This window comes from Aotus nancymaae, unplaced genomic scaffold, assembly GCF_030222135.1.
Source record: "Aotus nancymaae isolate 86718 unplaced genomic scaffold, 86718_ANA_hifiasm-v0.15.2.pri h1tg000117l, whole genome shotgun sequence".
NCBI lineage: Eukaryota > Metazoa > Chordata > Mammalia > Primates > Aotidae > Aotus > Aotus nancymaae.
Window position 1 is genome coordinate 28,761 of NW_026988532.1, and position 13,765 is coordinate 42,525.

Genomic DNA, 13,765 nt, shown 5'->3' on the forward strand with positions numbered 1-13,765 from the left:
AAGACAGCCAGCCCAGGGCACCACAGCACACTCAGCTGCAGGGGTCTCATTCATTACCCACCACTTGCAACTCGGGTCCCCCCGCCAGAAGCAAGTCGGTCTGGGCTGCTGGCTCAGCTGGGTCCCTTCCTGAGGCATCCGCTGCCTCTGTCTGTGAGGTGCATGCTGCCTCCTCACACGGTGCCTCTGCCAAAACTAGGCGGCCCCGCTAAAGGTTGAAAGCAGGGGCCCAGCCCCCTCGAGGTTGGTGGTTTCTGCAACACAAATGGACCTGGGGAGCAGAGAGGCAGCCCCAGCTCTGAGTTCCAGAAATGGATCCCTCAGCAGCAAAGTGGCAAAGAGAAAGGCCCTGAGCACCACACCCAGCAATTGGGTAGGAGGGGGCCTGAACACCAGGGGACCCCCAACCGGGCAGAGCACCCACATGGTGACCGGGGGAAGCAACACGAGGAGCGATTCTATTGGCTGGCACTTTTGTCTTTCCTTTCCATCATATTTCTGGGGGACCATTTAAGCGGTCACCCCCAATTGCAAGGCGGGGACTCAGTGCCACTGCAAAACAAGGCAGGCTTGAGGTGCATGTCTGGGCCAGCTTCTGACCCTGGCAACCCCACTTCCCACGTGGGCACAGCAAGGAGGAACCTGGCCTTTAAGGCTTCTTCGTTTGCTGTCCAGGGTTCTGCTGGACACAGGTCCGCTGGGCCATCCTCCAGCTCATCCTTCTTAAGGTCGAGCTTTTGAGATCTTCCTCACCGATTCCTTGCCTAGAGCGAAGTCCAGAAGAGTTTTCTCTAGGTTTTCTTCTAACATTTTTGTAGTTTCATATCTTACATTCAAGTCTTGGATGCAGCCGGAGGTGATGTTTGTATATGGTGAGAGATAGGGGTCCAGTTTCATTCTTCTGCATGCAGCTATCCAGCCCTCCCAGTGCCATTCATTGAAGAGGGCCTCCTTTCCTCTAAGTGTGTTTCTGGTGGCTCTTTTGAAGATCAATTGGCTGTCTGAATATGTGACTGTCTTTCTGGACTCTCTCATGTGTCTGTCCCATTGAGCTATGTGTCTATTTTCATGCTGTGATCACGCTGTTTTAGTTACCACTCACTTGTCAAAAATTTTGTTGTTCTAATTTGTAGTAAAATGGGATGCCTCTAGTTTGTTTGTTTGTTTTTCTATTTGCCGAGGATGACTTTGGGTCTTTGAGCTCTTTTTTGGTTCCATATGAATTGCAGGATTTCCCAGTTCTGTGAGTGATGACATTGGTATCTTGGTAGGGGTTGTATTGAGTCTCTAGACTGCTTTGGGCAGTATGGTCGTTTTAACGCTCCGAATTCCTTCCATCCATGAGCACGGGATGATTGTCCATTTCTCTGTGTCCTCTTAAACTTTTTCATCAGTGTTTTGTAGTTTTCCTTGTAGAAATCTCGTACCTCCTCGGTAAAATTCATTCTGTGGCATAACGTCTCTCATTTTGTTGCTATTGTAAACGGGATTGCCTTCTTAATTTCTTTCCCAGTTAGACCATTATCGGTGTATAGAAATGCTGACTTTTCTATGTTGATTCTTTATCCTGCTAATAACTGTATTTACTTATTTATCAAGTCTAGGAGATTTCTGGTGGAGCCTTTACATGTTTCTAAATCCAGGATCACATCTTCATCAGACGAAGATAATTCGACGTCCTTGTTTCCGTGACTTGGGTTATGCAAGGCTCTGCCTGTCAGCTGGGCATCGCAGACCAGCTCTCTTCTTTCCCAGTGAGAACGCCCAAGCTCTTCCACCCTTGCCCCAGGTGTGACCGTGCTCCCCCTCCCAGAAGTGACCTCCAACCCGATCCTGCTCCCTGTCTTGTCTTGTGGCATCTGCTCTGGGGAAGGGCATTTTGGCCTCAAGGGCTGAGCGTGTCATTCCCTGTTTTCTGTTGATCTTTCCAGAGCTGTGTGGGAGAGCCTGTGCATTGGTCCGTGTACTGCTTCTATGGAGGCAATCACGGCTTTCTTTCAGGGGTGGATATAAAAGATCTTGAGGCTTCTGTATAAACTCTGCCTTCACCACATGGAAAGGACCAGCACGCTTCTGCTACACGACTGTGCAATCTGCCTTTATTTATTTATTTATTATTTATTTATTCATGTATTTATTTTTACCAGGGCCTCAGACATAGATGGTTGTTTGACATTTATGTATTTTTTTTGAGACAGAGTCTCACTCTGTCACCCAGGCTGAAGCATAGTGGTGGGATCTCGGCTCAATGCAACCTCGGCTCCTGGGTTCAAGTAATTCTCCTGTCTCAGCCTCCCGAGTTTCTGGGACTGTAGGCACATGCCACAACTCCCAGCTAATTTTTGTATTTTTAGTAGAGACCTGGTTTTGCTATATTGGTCAGGTTGGTCTCGAACTCCTGACCTCAAGTGATGTATTTGCCTCAGCCTTCCGAAGTGCTGGGATTACCGGTGTACATTAATTAATTAATTAATTTGATAGGGATTCTTGCTCAGTGGGCCAGGCTAGCGTGCAGTCGTGCATTCTAGACTCACTGCAACCTCTGCCTCCTCAGTTCAAGTGACTTTCCTGCCTCAGCGTCCTGAGCAGCTGGGGTTACGGGCCCCTGCCACTGTATGTAGCCAATTTTCGTATTTTTAGTGGTGATGGGGTTTCACCATCTTGGCCGGGCTGGTCTTGAACTCCTGCCCTTGTGATCCACCCTCCTTGGCCTCCCAAAGTGTTGGGATTACATGGGTGAGCCACCACACCTGGCCACATTTGTTTATTTATTTAGAGACAGGGTCTCCCTCTGTCACTTAGGCTGGAGTGCAGTGGCACCATTTCAGCTCACTGCAGTCTCTGCCTCCGGGGTTCAAGTGATTCTCATGCTTCAGCCTCCTGAGTAACTGGGACTACAGGTGTGACACCATGCAGGGACAATTTTTTCTATTCTTTTTGTAGAGACGGGGTTTCACGATATTGGTCAGGCTGGTCTCAAACTCCTGACTTCAGGTGATCTGTCTGCCTTGTCCTCTCAAATTATGAAGATTACAGGTGTGAGCCACTGCGCCCTGTCTCTCACTAGGTTTAAATGATGCAGTGACTCACGCCTGTAATCCCATCACATTGGGAGGCCAGGGCAGGCAGATCACCTGAGGTCAGGAGTTCGACACCACCCTGGCCAACATAAGGAAACCCCATCTCTACTAAAAACACAGAAATTAGCCAGGTGTGGTGGCGGGAGCATGTAGTCCCAGCTACTTGAAGGCCGAGGCAGGAGACTCAGTTTAACCCGGTAGGCAGAGGTTGCAGTGAGCCAAGGTTGTGCCACTGCACTAGAGCCTGGGTGACAGAGTGAGACGCCATCTCAGAAAAAAAAAAAAAAAAACAAAGGGGGGATAAAATACATGCTGCCTGGTTATCTCAGTCTGAGTGCCTGCATGAGCACAGCCATGTACAGGCCAGGGCTGCCGGTCGACGGCATGTCCCATCTTGTCCAGCAGAAAGGGAGTGAGCTTGTGGGGAGGCTGGAGAACAAGATTCCAGGATCTCAGCCTCTGCTCATGGATCGGCTCTGAGACCCCAAGTGAGCTGGGGGTGCTCTGTGTGCCTTGGTTTCCCCAGCTATCAAGTAGAGAGATTGGCTGAGGAAGTCTCTTCAAGGTGGAATGAACTCAGATTTGGGGCGAAATGAATCGTCCTGCTCCCTGGTGGTGGTGACGCTCTATAAACAGGGTTGTTGAGAGAAGCTGAGAAGGGTCACACTGCAGGCAGGGGCCCGTGTGACAAGCCCCTCTCACCCCGAGAGAGCTGACCAGGCAGCTCAGGAACAGAGGCACCTCCTGGGAGCCTGAGAAAGGTCCTGGCTGGGCTCAGCAACCTCATTGGCCACGGTAGGCTTTGCCGTGTGAGCCTTGCTCTCCTGGGGAGGCTCAGGCTGACAGCTGATGTGGACAGTGCTGAGGGTAAACCTGTGGCGCAGTAGATGTGGCCGGGTCTCCTCGAGCTGCACTCACCCAAGTAGGACCCAGGCTGCACGCCCATCTCCAGCCCATGGCAGCTCTCCTGTAAGCTGGACAGGCTCCTGAGGGCAAGACGATAGGTGGCTGAGAATACCCAGGGCCCACGCACAGGAGGTGGAAAGGCTGGACTCGGCAGCAACACCAAACCCCAGAGCAAGCAGAAACCACCCGAGACCAGGGGCTCGTAGCAGAGCAGTGGCCGCAGGTAAGAACCCGGGCCCAGGCTGTGCGTGGCGGGAGTCCTCCCTGTCCCAGGGCCCAGCACAGCAAAGGAACACCAGCCGGGTCATCCTGGCAGCGGTCTGTCCCGGACCCACCTGAAGGGGCAGAAAAGCCTCTCCCAAGGGGGGATTGTCTCTCTCCAGCAAAGCAACAGCGGTCCCTGCCCTAATCACACTGCCCGACTCAGTGGAGTTACTGCTGCTGCTCCAGCGTCCTGATGCTGTCCAGCCGGCCCCTGCCTGTGCTCACCCACACCCCCCAGGCCTGCCTTCCCTGTGGCCTGTGCTTGGCCACCTTGGCCTGATTGAGCACTGAGGCCTCCTGGGCACCCAGCCCATCACTGCACCTGCGTTTTCCAGCCCCCACCCCACCGGCTCAGGGGTTCCACCCAGCGGCGCTGATGATGGAATCAACAAGCACGCAGGTCGTGTCAGAACTTTAATGAAAGTGTCGGCAGTTCTTGCCCCCACGCTGCTGTGTAGGTGGCCGAGCTCATACTGCTGCTGCTTAGACGCCAGCCACTTACGGAGAGAAAGCGAGGCTGCTTCAAACCCAGGGCCTGAGGCAAAAAAGCATCACTTCCGGTCAGGGAGTCTGGCAGCCATGCCTTGTGGGAGGTCACACTGGCGTCCAGGCCTTCGCCTGCGTTGCCGGGGGAGAGCTGGGTGGGTCCCGTCCTGGAGAATGCTGCATTTCCCAGCCCCGCACCAGCTTTGCCTCTGCACAGGCTTTTGAGCCAGGAGGCAGGTAAGTGACACACCTCAAGTCCTAAAGCCATCATCACTCCTGGAACCCAGTGGGGGAGGATCCCTTTTAGAACATGGAAAGTGTGGTCATCCCATCATTGGAGAACACACATCCTACATATAAAAGTCGCATGGGGACGCAGGTAGAGGGGAGACGAGAATCGGCACAGACATCGATAGATTGCTTTCCAGTTTCAAGGCGGCAGATGCACATCATGAGACAAGAGGAGACAGAGACCAGGGCTGGATTTGGCTTTTCTAAGCCACATGTGTTCCCTTGCAGGGCTGGAGGGTCGTGGAGACAGACAGAGATGGAAGCCAGGACAGGGGAGCCCACCGGACCCAGGAAGGTACAGAGGGCAGAGAGGCTCCTGATCTGTCTTCCCCACCCACCAGGGTGACTCTTGTTGCAAACGGTGGTTGTGCCCTCCCAGCAAGAATAAAGCACAACTGAATCCACACCACACACAGACGCAGACAGAAAACCTTCCTGTGGCTCTGTTTTCCGCTCCCAGACTCACCAGGTCCACAAGCAGAGAAGTGTGAGGCACACAGCCCTGCCGTCAGGCTCCCTGAGGTGCTGCGGGCTCAGCAGGAGCTGCCCATCTACACACAGGGGACACTCACTCCTCCGACCTTGGGAGAGGTTGCCGGACAGAGCCACGCTGGGTGCTGGTGTCATCCTGGGACCCCACACGCTTTCCTGAGTGCGATCCCACTTCCCTCCTCTGGGCAGATGCATCCTCTTCTCCTGAAGGGTTCTCTGGAAACTCAGCTCTCGGCTTCGGGTCCCTTCTCCCCTTTCCCTGCCCCAAACCTCTTTCTAAAAAAGTGGTGCAATTGTTTATGGGTCTATTTCTTGCAAGTATGTGGCAGCCTCCACACTTCTGTTTTCTTTTAGCAAGCTGGTCAGGTGGGCTTGCAAAGAATGCCTGGACTCCCATGCACGTGCCGACAGAGGGGGCGGCGGGTGGTCCTGAGCCTCCACCTGCTCTGGGAGGGAGCCCCCAGTCCCTAGGCCTGGTTCCTTCCTAACTCTCCATGTATCCTGTTCTCCAGAGACCTCAGAAGCCACTCCTGAGGGCAGCGGAGTCAGGCGCTTAGAGGAAGACAAAATGCAGCCAGGACACGGATTGTCCACGGAATACATTCTAGCATCTTATTAGGTATTGGAATCTGTTAGGAAAAAAATTAGGAACTATGTATAAAACTTAAAAATATTCAAGTATCAAAAGACTATTTCAGATCAAAGTTTTAAAACAAGTCACCAGCAAGCTGCTGCCACCCAGTGGAGACTTTTACAAAAGTTGAGCACGTCCTCTGAGCTGAGAACGGAAACGTAGCCACCTGTGCGGGGGACACACGGGGCACGGAGAAGCCAGGGAAGTCCCGGCCTGTGGAAGCCAAACAGGAGAGCGTGCACCACGAGGGCAGTCAGGATGGGGGGACGAGGTACCGCTCCCCGGAGGACGAACCCTAAAGTGCGTAGCCTGGGACTCCCCAGGGGTCCAGTCCCCCAACATTTCACAGGCCTCCTGGAGCTGCCATCCAAGGAGGACAAACAGGGCAACAAAGACCCATTTCTGCAAAAAATCCTTCTGGAAAGAAAAGAAGAAAGCCCTGAATGGAGTCATAACGCTGCTCAGTGCCGACTTAGCCTCTCAAACCCTGCTCTAAATGGAGCGTGGTTTCTAGTCAGGGAAATGGGAGAGGCCCCACCCACACAGGGACAGGGCCGTGGCCCCACAGGATGAAGCAGCAGCGTTTATTCAAGATACAACAGGGAGGGAATCCGGCCATGCTCCCTTCTCCCCGGAGAGGGCGCATCTTGACACGTGATCCAGTAGAAATCTTTTAAACTCTGATAAGTTAAGTTCATAAAAACCACTCCCTTCACCCTGTCCCCCAGGGCCAGGCCTGGACTCTGAGATGCACTGGCTTGGGGCGCCCTCGGGTGGCCGTGTGCAAAAACCACCGTCTGAGGCCTGGCTGGGATCTCCCCAGGCCAGCTGTCCTCCTGCTTTGGGTGGCTGTCTCTTGGCAGATGGCCCGCCGCTTGGGGGTGTCCCAAGGACACATCAGGAAGGTTGAATTCCCGCTCTACGGATGGCCCCATTAACCAGAGGTTTCCAGGCCATGTAACCTCCTCCTGGAGATGGACGGGGTTCTTTAGACTTCGGTGGAGAACGGGATGCTCTGTCTCTTGCTGTCCGGGGCAGGGATGGCCTCCAGCTGCAGGAAGTACAGCAGCACCTGGACCTGCCCGGACAGAGTGGGGAAGTGAGAGCAGCTCAGAGGGGTGCTCACAGCTGCTGGTGGGGAGGTCTTTGGGGCCCAAGCCCCCAAGTCCAGCCCAGGAGCTGAGGCCCCTGCTGGTGTCATGAACCCCTTACAGTGAGACGGGGGTGGGGTGGGGTCCGCACAAGGCGTGACTGAGGGGGATGGTTTTATTTCAGAGCGGCACAGGGCCTTGCTCTGTCACCCAGGCTGGAGGACAGTGGCTCCATCATGGATCACTGCAGCCTCTAACCCCTGGGCTCAAGCGATCCTCCTATGTCAGCCTCCCCGGTAGCCTGGACTACAGGTGTATGTCACAATGCCTGGCTAATATTTCTATTTTTTCTAGAGATGGAGTTTGCTACGTTGCCTAGAATGCTTGCAAGCACCTGGGTTCTGTTATCCTGCCGTGACCTCTCAAAGTTTCCATTAACTGGGAGGCTGAGGTGGGAGGATTACTGGAGCCCAGGAGGTTGAGGCTGTAGGGAGCCATAATCATGCCACTGCACTCCAGCTCGGGTGACAGGGACCTTCTTTTTTTTTTTTAGATGGAGTCTTGCTCTGTTGCCAGAGCAATTCTCCTGCCTCAGCCTCCCAAGTAGCTGGGATTACAGGCATGTGCCACCACACCCAGCTAATTTTGGTGTATGTTTTTTTTTTTTTTTTTTTTTTTTTTTTTTTTTTTTTTAGTAGAGATGGGGTTTCACCATGTTGGCCAGGATGATTTCAATCTCCTGACCTCTTGATCACCTGCCTTGGCCTCCCAAAGAGCTAGCATTACAGGTGTGAGTGACGGTGCCTGGCCAGGACCCTGTCTCTTAAAGGTTGTATAGAGGCTTTTTATAGTTTTGGTGTGATAAAAGTAAAAACCTCACTAAATGGTTTAAAAGAAAATGAGAGGGAGAGGTAGTGAAGATAGCATATGAGCACCCCAAGACATCAGAGAAAGGGAAAGGAGGAGGCAGACGTGGTAGGTACATGGGGTAGTCTCGACTCACCGTTTTGAATGTGAGAGCATGTGTGTATGTTGATGGGGCACTTCTGGTATAGGAGAGTAGCTGGTGCTACAGTTAAGAGCAATGTGCCTGGCTGTCTGGGTCATGTCCTGAGTAGGAATCTCAGGGAGACAAGCACTGTGCTTTTTAGTTTTACTTCATGAAAATAAAACACACCAATGACACCATCTTTTCCTATAAACTAGGCCTTTCAAAATGAAACAGTTGTGAACTTTTATCAATATTTGGAAATCATTTGTAAAATGTTTACTTTGTGAAAATTCATGTCAATTGTTTTTCCATTCCTCAACCTGTTATTTGCAACAAAAGAAATGTCTTTTTCACACCAATCGCTACTTTTTGTGATTCAGTAAAGATTTCTGTGAAAATGTAGGTTTCGTTTCACTGTGACTTAGGTCACAGTTCAAGTTTGGCAGGTCTTTCTGAAGGGACAGATTCCCCATTGAGGTAAAGCAATTGGGGCACACATGTCCCTTCCAGCTGCCTCAGACGTGTCAGCCACGGATTCCCCTCAGGGTCTGGAGGTCTACAGTCACGTGGCTGTAGAGTAAACAACATGCCTATTTTCCAAGAGTGTGATTCCCATTCACCTCAGGGCACTGGTCTGGTGACAGACACTTTTAGGTGTTAGCATTAACCTATTTAACTTATAAAATTCATCATAACCACTTAAGAAATTTGAAATTAGAAAAAAAAAAAAAAAGGGGGGGGGCCCATCTTTTTTTTTTTTTTTTTTTTTGAGATGCAGTCTCACTCTGTTGCCCAGTCTGGAGTGCGATGGCACGATCTCGGCTCACTGCAACCTCTACCTTCTGAATTGAAGATATTCTCCTGTCCCCCAATCTCGCAGTTGCCAGCAGGTGCCTTGTGCAAGTACCTTGCAGCGCCAATCCATTAAGGTCCCAAGTCCTCAGTGCGCACATCTCTCCCTCCAGTACCTATTTCGCGCCCCTCCCCTGCCCCTCCATTTTCCCACGGTTGCCAGCAGGTGCCTTGTGCGCTGGCCCCTTCGTTTTCCCACGGGTGCCAGCAGGTGCCTTGTGCCCGTGTCTTGCCACGCCAGTTCCTTAAGGTTCCGGGTCTTTTGTGCTCGCCTCTCCTCCAGTACCTATACCCGCGCTTCCCCCCCACCCCCCACCGCGCCCCCCAGTCGCGCAGTTGCCAGCAGGTGCCTGGTGCCCGTACATCGCCCCCTCCACGGCCATTGCCAGCAGGCGCCTCTCGCGCACACCTTGACCCCTCCCCGCCATTGCCAGCAGGTGCCTTGTGCGCATACCTTGCCCCACCGAACCGTTAATGTCGCGCGTGCTTTGTGCACGTGCCTCCCCCGCCAGTACCTATTTCTCGCGCCCCGCCCCGGCCCCTTCATTTTCCCGCGGTTGCCAGCAGGTGCCTTGAGCGCCGGCCCCTCCATTATTCCAGGCTTGCCAGCAGGCGCCTTGTGTGCCGGCCCCACCATTTTCCCATGGTTGCCAGCAGGCGCCTGGTGCGCCAGTCCCTCCATTTTCCCACGGTTGTCAGCAGGTGCCTTGTGCCCGTGTCTTGCCATGCCAGTTCGTTAGGGTTCTGGGTCTTTTGTGCTGGCCTCTCATCCAGTACCTACACCTGCGCTGCCCCCCACCCTACCACCGCGCCCCCTGTCCCGCAGTTGCCAGCAGGTGCCTCGTGCCCGTACAGCGCCCCCTCCGCCGCCATTGCCAGCGGGCGCCTCGCGCGCACACCTTGACCCCTCCCCGCCATTGCCAGCAGGTGCCTTGTGCGCATACCTTGCCCCACCGAACCGTTAATGTCGCGCGTGCTTTGTGCACGTGCCTCCCCCTCCAGTACCTATTTCTCGCGCCCCGCCCCGGCCCCTCCATTTTCCCGCGGTTGCCAGCAGGTGCCTTGAGCGCCGGCCCCTCCATTATTCCAGGCTTGCCAGCAGGCGCCTTGTACGCCGACCCCACCATTTTCCCACGGTTGCCAGCAGGCTCCTGGTGCGCCAGTCCCTCCATTTTCCCACGGTTGTCAGCAGGTGCCTTGTGCCCGTGTCTTGCCATGCCAGTTCGTTAGGGTTCTGGGTCTTTTGTGCTGGCCTCTCATCCAGTACCTATACCTGCGCTGCCCCCCACCCTACCACCGCGCCCCCTGTCCCGCAGTTGCCAGCAGGTGCCTCGTGCCCGTACATCGCCCCGTCCGCCGCCATTGCCAGCAGGCGCCTCGCGCACACACCTTCACCCCTCCCCGCCATTGCCCGCAGGTGCCTTGTGCGCATACGTTGCCCCCTCCCCCGCCATTCCCAGCAGGTGCCTCGCGCGCACACTTTCACCCCTCCCCGCCATTGCCCGCAGGGGCCTTGTGCGCCTACGTTGCCCCATCCCCCGCCATTGCCAGAGGGCGCCTCGTGCGCACACCTTGACCCCTCCCCGCCATTGCCAGCAGATGCCTTGTGCGCATGCCTTGCCGCACCGAACCGTTAATGTCTCGGGTGCTTTGTGCGCGTGCCTCTCCCTCCAGTATCTATTTCGCGCGCCCCTCCCCGGCCCCTCCAGTTTCCCGCGGTTGCCAGCAGGTGCCTTGTGCGCCTGCCCCTCCATTTTCCCACGGTTGCCAGCAGGTGCCTTGTGCGCCAGTCCCTCCATTTTCCCACGGTTGCCAGCAGGCGCCTGGTGCGCCAGTCCCTCCATTTTCCCACGGTTGCCAGCAGGTGCCTTGTGCCCGTGTCTTGCCATGCCAGTTCGTTAGGGTTCCAGGTGTTTTGTGCTGGCCTTTCATCCAGTACCTATACCTGCGCTGCCCCCCACCCTACCACCGCGCCCCCTGTCCCGCAGTTGCCAGCAGGTGCCTCGTGCCCGTACATCGCCCCGTCCGCCGCCATTGCCAGCAGGCGCCTCGCGCACACACCTTCACCCCTCCCCGCCATTGCCAGCAGGTGCCTTGTGCGCATACGTTGCCCCCTCCCCCGCCATTGCGAGCGGGCGCCTCGTGCGCACACCTTGACCCCTCCCCGCCATTGCCAGCAGATGCCTTGTGCGCATGCCTTGCCGCACCGAACCGTTAACGTCTCCTGTGCTTTGTGCGCATGCCTCTCCCTCCAGTATCTATTTCGCGCGCCCCTCCCCGGCCCCTCCAGTTTCCCGCGTTTGCCAGCAGGCGCCTTGTTTGCCAGTCCCTCCATTTTTCCACGGTTGCCAGCAGGTGCCTTGTGCCCGTGTCTTGCCACGCCAGTTCGTTAGGGTTCCGGGTCTTTTTTGCTGGCCTCTCATCCAGTACCTACACCTGCGCTGCCCCCCACCCTACCACCGCGCCCCCTGTCCCGCAGTTGCCAGCAGGTGCCTCGTGCCCGTACAGCGCCCCCTCCGCCGCCATTGCCAGCGGGCGCCTCGCGCGCACACCTTGTCCCCTCCCCGCCATGGCCAGCAGGTGCCTTGTGCGCATGCCTTGCCGCACCGAACCGTTAATGTCTCGCGTGCTTTGTGCGCGTGCCTCTCCCTCCAGTATCTATTTCGCGCGCCCCGCCCCGGCCCCTCCAGTTTCCCGCGGTTGCCAGCAGGTGCCTTGTGCGCCGGCCCCTCCATTTTCCCACGGTTGCCAGCAGGCGCCTTGTGCGCCAGTCCCTCCATTTTCCCACGGTTGCCAGCAGGCGCCTGGTGCGCCAGTCCCTCCATTTTCCCACGGTTGCCAGCAGGTGCCTTGTGCCCGTGTCTTGCCATGCCAGTTCGTTAGGGTTCCAGGTGTTTTGTGCTGGCCTTTCATCCAGTACCTATACCTGCGCTGCCCCCCACCCTACCACCGCGCCCCCTGTCCCGCAGTTGCCAGCAGGTGCCTCGTGCCCGTACAGCGCCCCCTCCGCCGCCATTGCCAGCGGGTGCCTCGCGCGCACACTTTCACCCCTCCCCGCCATTGTCAGCGGGCGTCTTGTGCGCATACGTTGCCCCCTCCCCCGCCATTGCCAGCAGGTGCCTCCCGCGCACACCTTGACCCCTCCCCGCCGTTGCCAGCAGGTGCCTTGTGCGCATACCTTGCCGCACCTAACGGTTAATGTCTCGCGTGCTTTGTGCGCGTGCCTCTCCCTCCAGTAGGTATTTCGCGCGCTCCGCTCCGGGCCCTCCGTTTTCCCGCGGTTGCCAGCAGGTGCCTTGTGCGCCGTTATCGCACGCTTGCCAGCATTCGCCTTGTGTGTCGGCCCCTCCATTTTCCCACGGTTGCCAGCAGGCGCCTTGTGTGTCGGCCCCTCGATTTTCCCACGGTTGCCAGCAGGCGCCTGGTGCGCCAGTCCCTCCATTTTCCCACGGTTGCCAGCAGGCGCCTTGTGCGCCGGCCTCTCCATTTTCCCACGGTTGCCAGCCCGTGCCTCGCGCGCATAGTTTGCACCTCTCCCCCCACCGCATTGTCAGCAGGTGCCTGGCGCGCGAATCCGTGAAGGTCGCCCTTCTGGCGCGGATCTCTCACTTGCGCCCGTTTTTGCACGCGCCCCCACTCGCGCACGTTAGAAGGATGCGTTGCCCGGCAACAGGAGAAACCGCTCGCTTAGTCTTTAGCCGCGTTGGCAGCTACAGGACGACGCTCAGAGCCTGGCTCTCGAGAGTTTAAGAATCGGAAATTTCCCCGCTGCTCCCAGAAGGGGCTACCTGGGCACTCTGTGCCCCTTATCCCTGTCCCGGCCCGAGTGTCGGGGACCTGCCAGTAGGGCTCAGTTGCCTTGAGCCCGCTCTCCCCATCCCTCCGTTGACTTTGCTTGTGGGATCTCCTCCTTGCTCCTGCCCCTGGGTGGAGTAGCAGGTCATCCTACAAGGGCCCGGACACTTGGAATCAGCAGTGTGTCCAAACAACTTCAAGAAGGTTTTCCAGCGATCCTGCCTCTGCCTTCAATCTGGATGCACAGGTACCATAGCGAGAGTCCAATTCCACCCAAAACTCTCTGTGGGGCCCAGGAGCAGGGAGTCACCCCTTTGGGGCCCACAACACCCAGCTGTGGCCCAGACTCCTGTCCGGAGGAGATCATGTTGAGAGCACAAAGGGAGAGTGAGGCAGCGATGCCTGAGCAGGACGAGGACCCCAGAGTCCAACAGAATACTGACCATGTCCAAAGGGGCCCCGAGGGCACCAGGGATTCACGGTCTGCATTTAGGCCCGTACCAGATAATGGAGACCCCTTGCCCTTAGTGCCCAGGCCCGGGCCTTGGCAGAGAGACCTCCATGCCCAGAGGTCAGAAGGCAGACAGGACCAGAGATCCCAGCCTTGCAGGATGAGCCCCTGTCCCAAAAGGAATGCCGTTTCCAGCTCCTACAGCTCCACGGGAGGCTTCCCGTGGCTAAAGAGGAGGAGGGGGCCAGACTCATCCCACTGCCATGTGACCGTGTCAGGAGTCACATGTCACAAGACATCCCAGCCTTCTGGGATGAGCCCTGGCCCAAAAAGAAATGCCCTTTCCAGCTCCTACAGCTCCACGGGAGGCCTCCCGTGGCTAAAGAGGAGGAGGGGGCCAGACTCATCCCACTGCCATGTGACCCTCAGTTC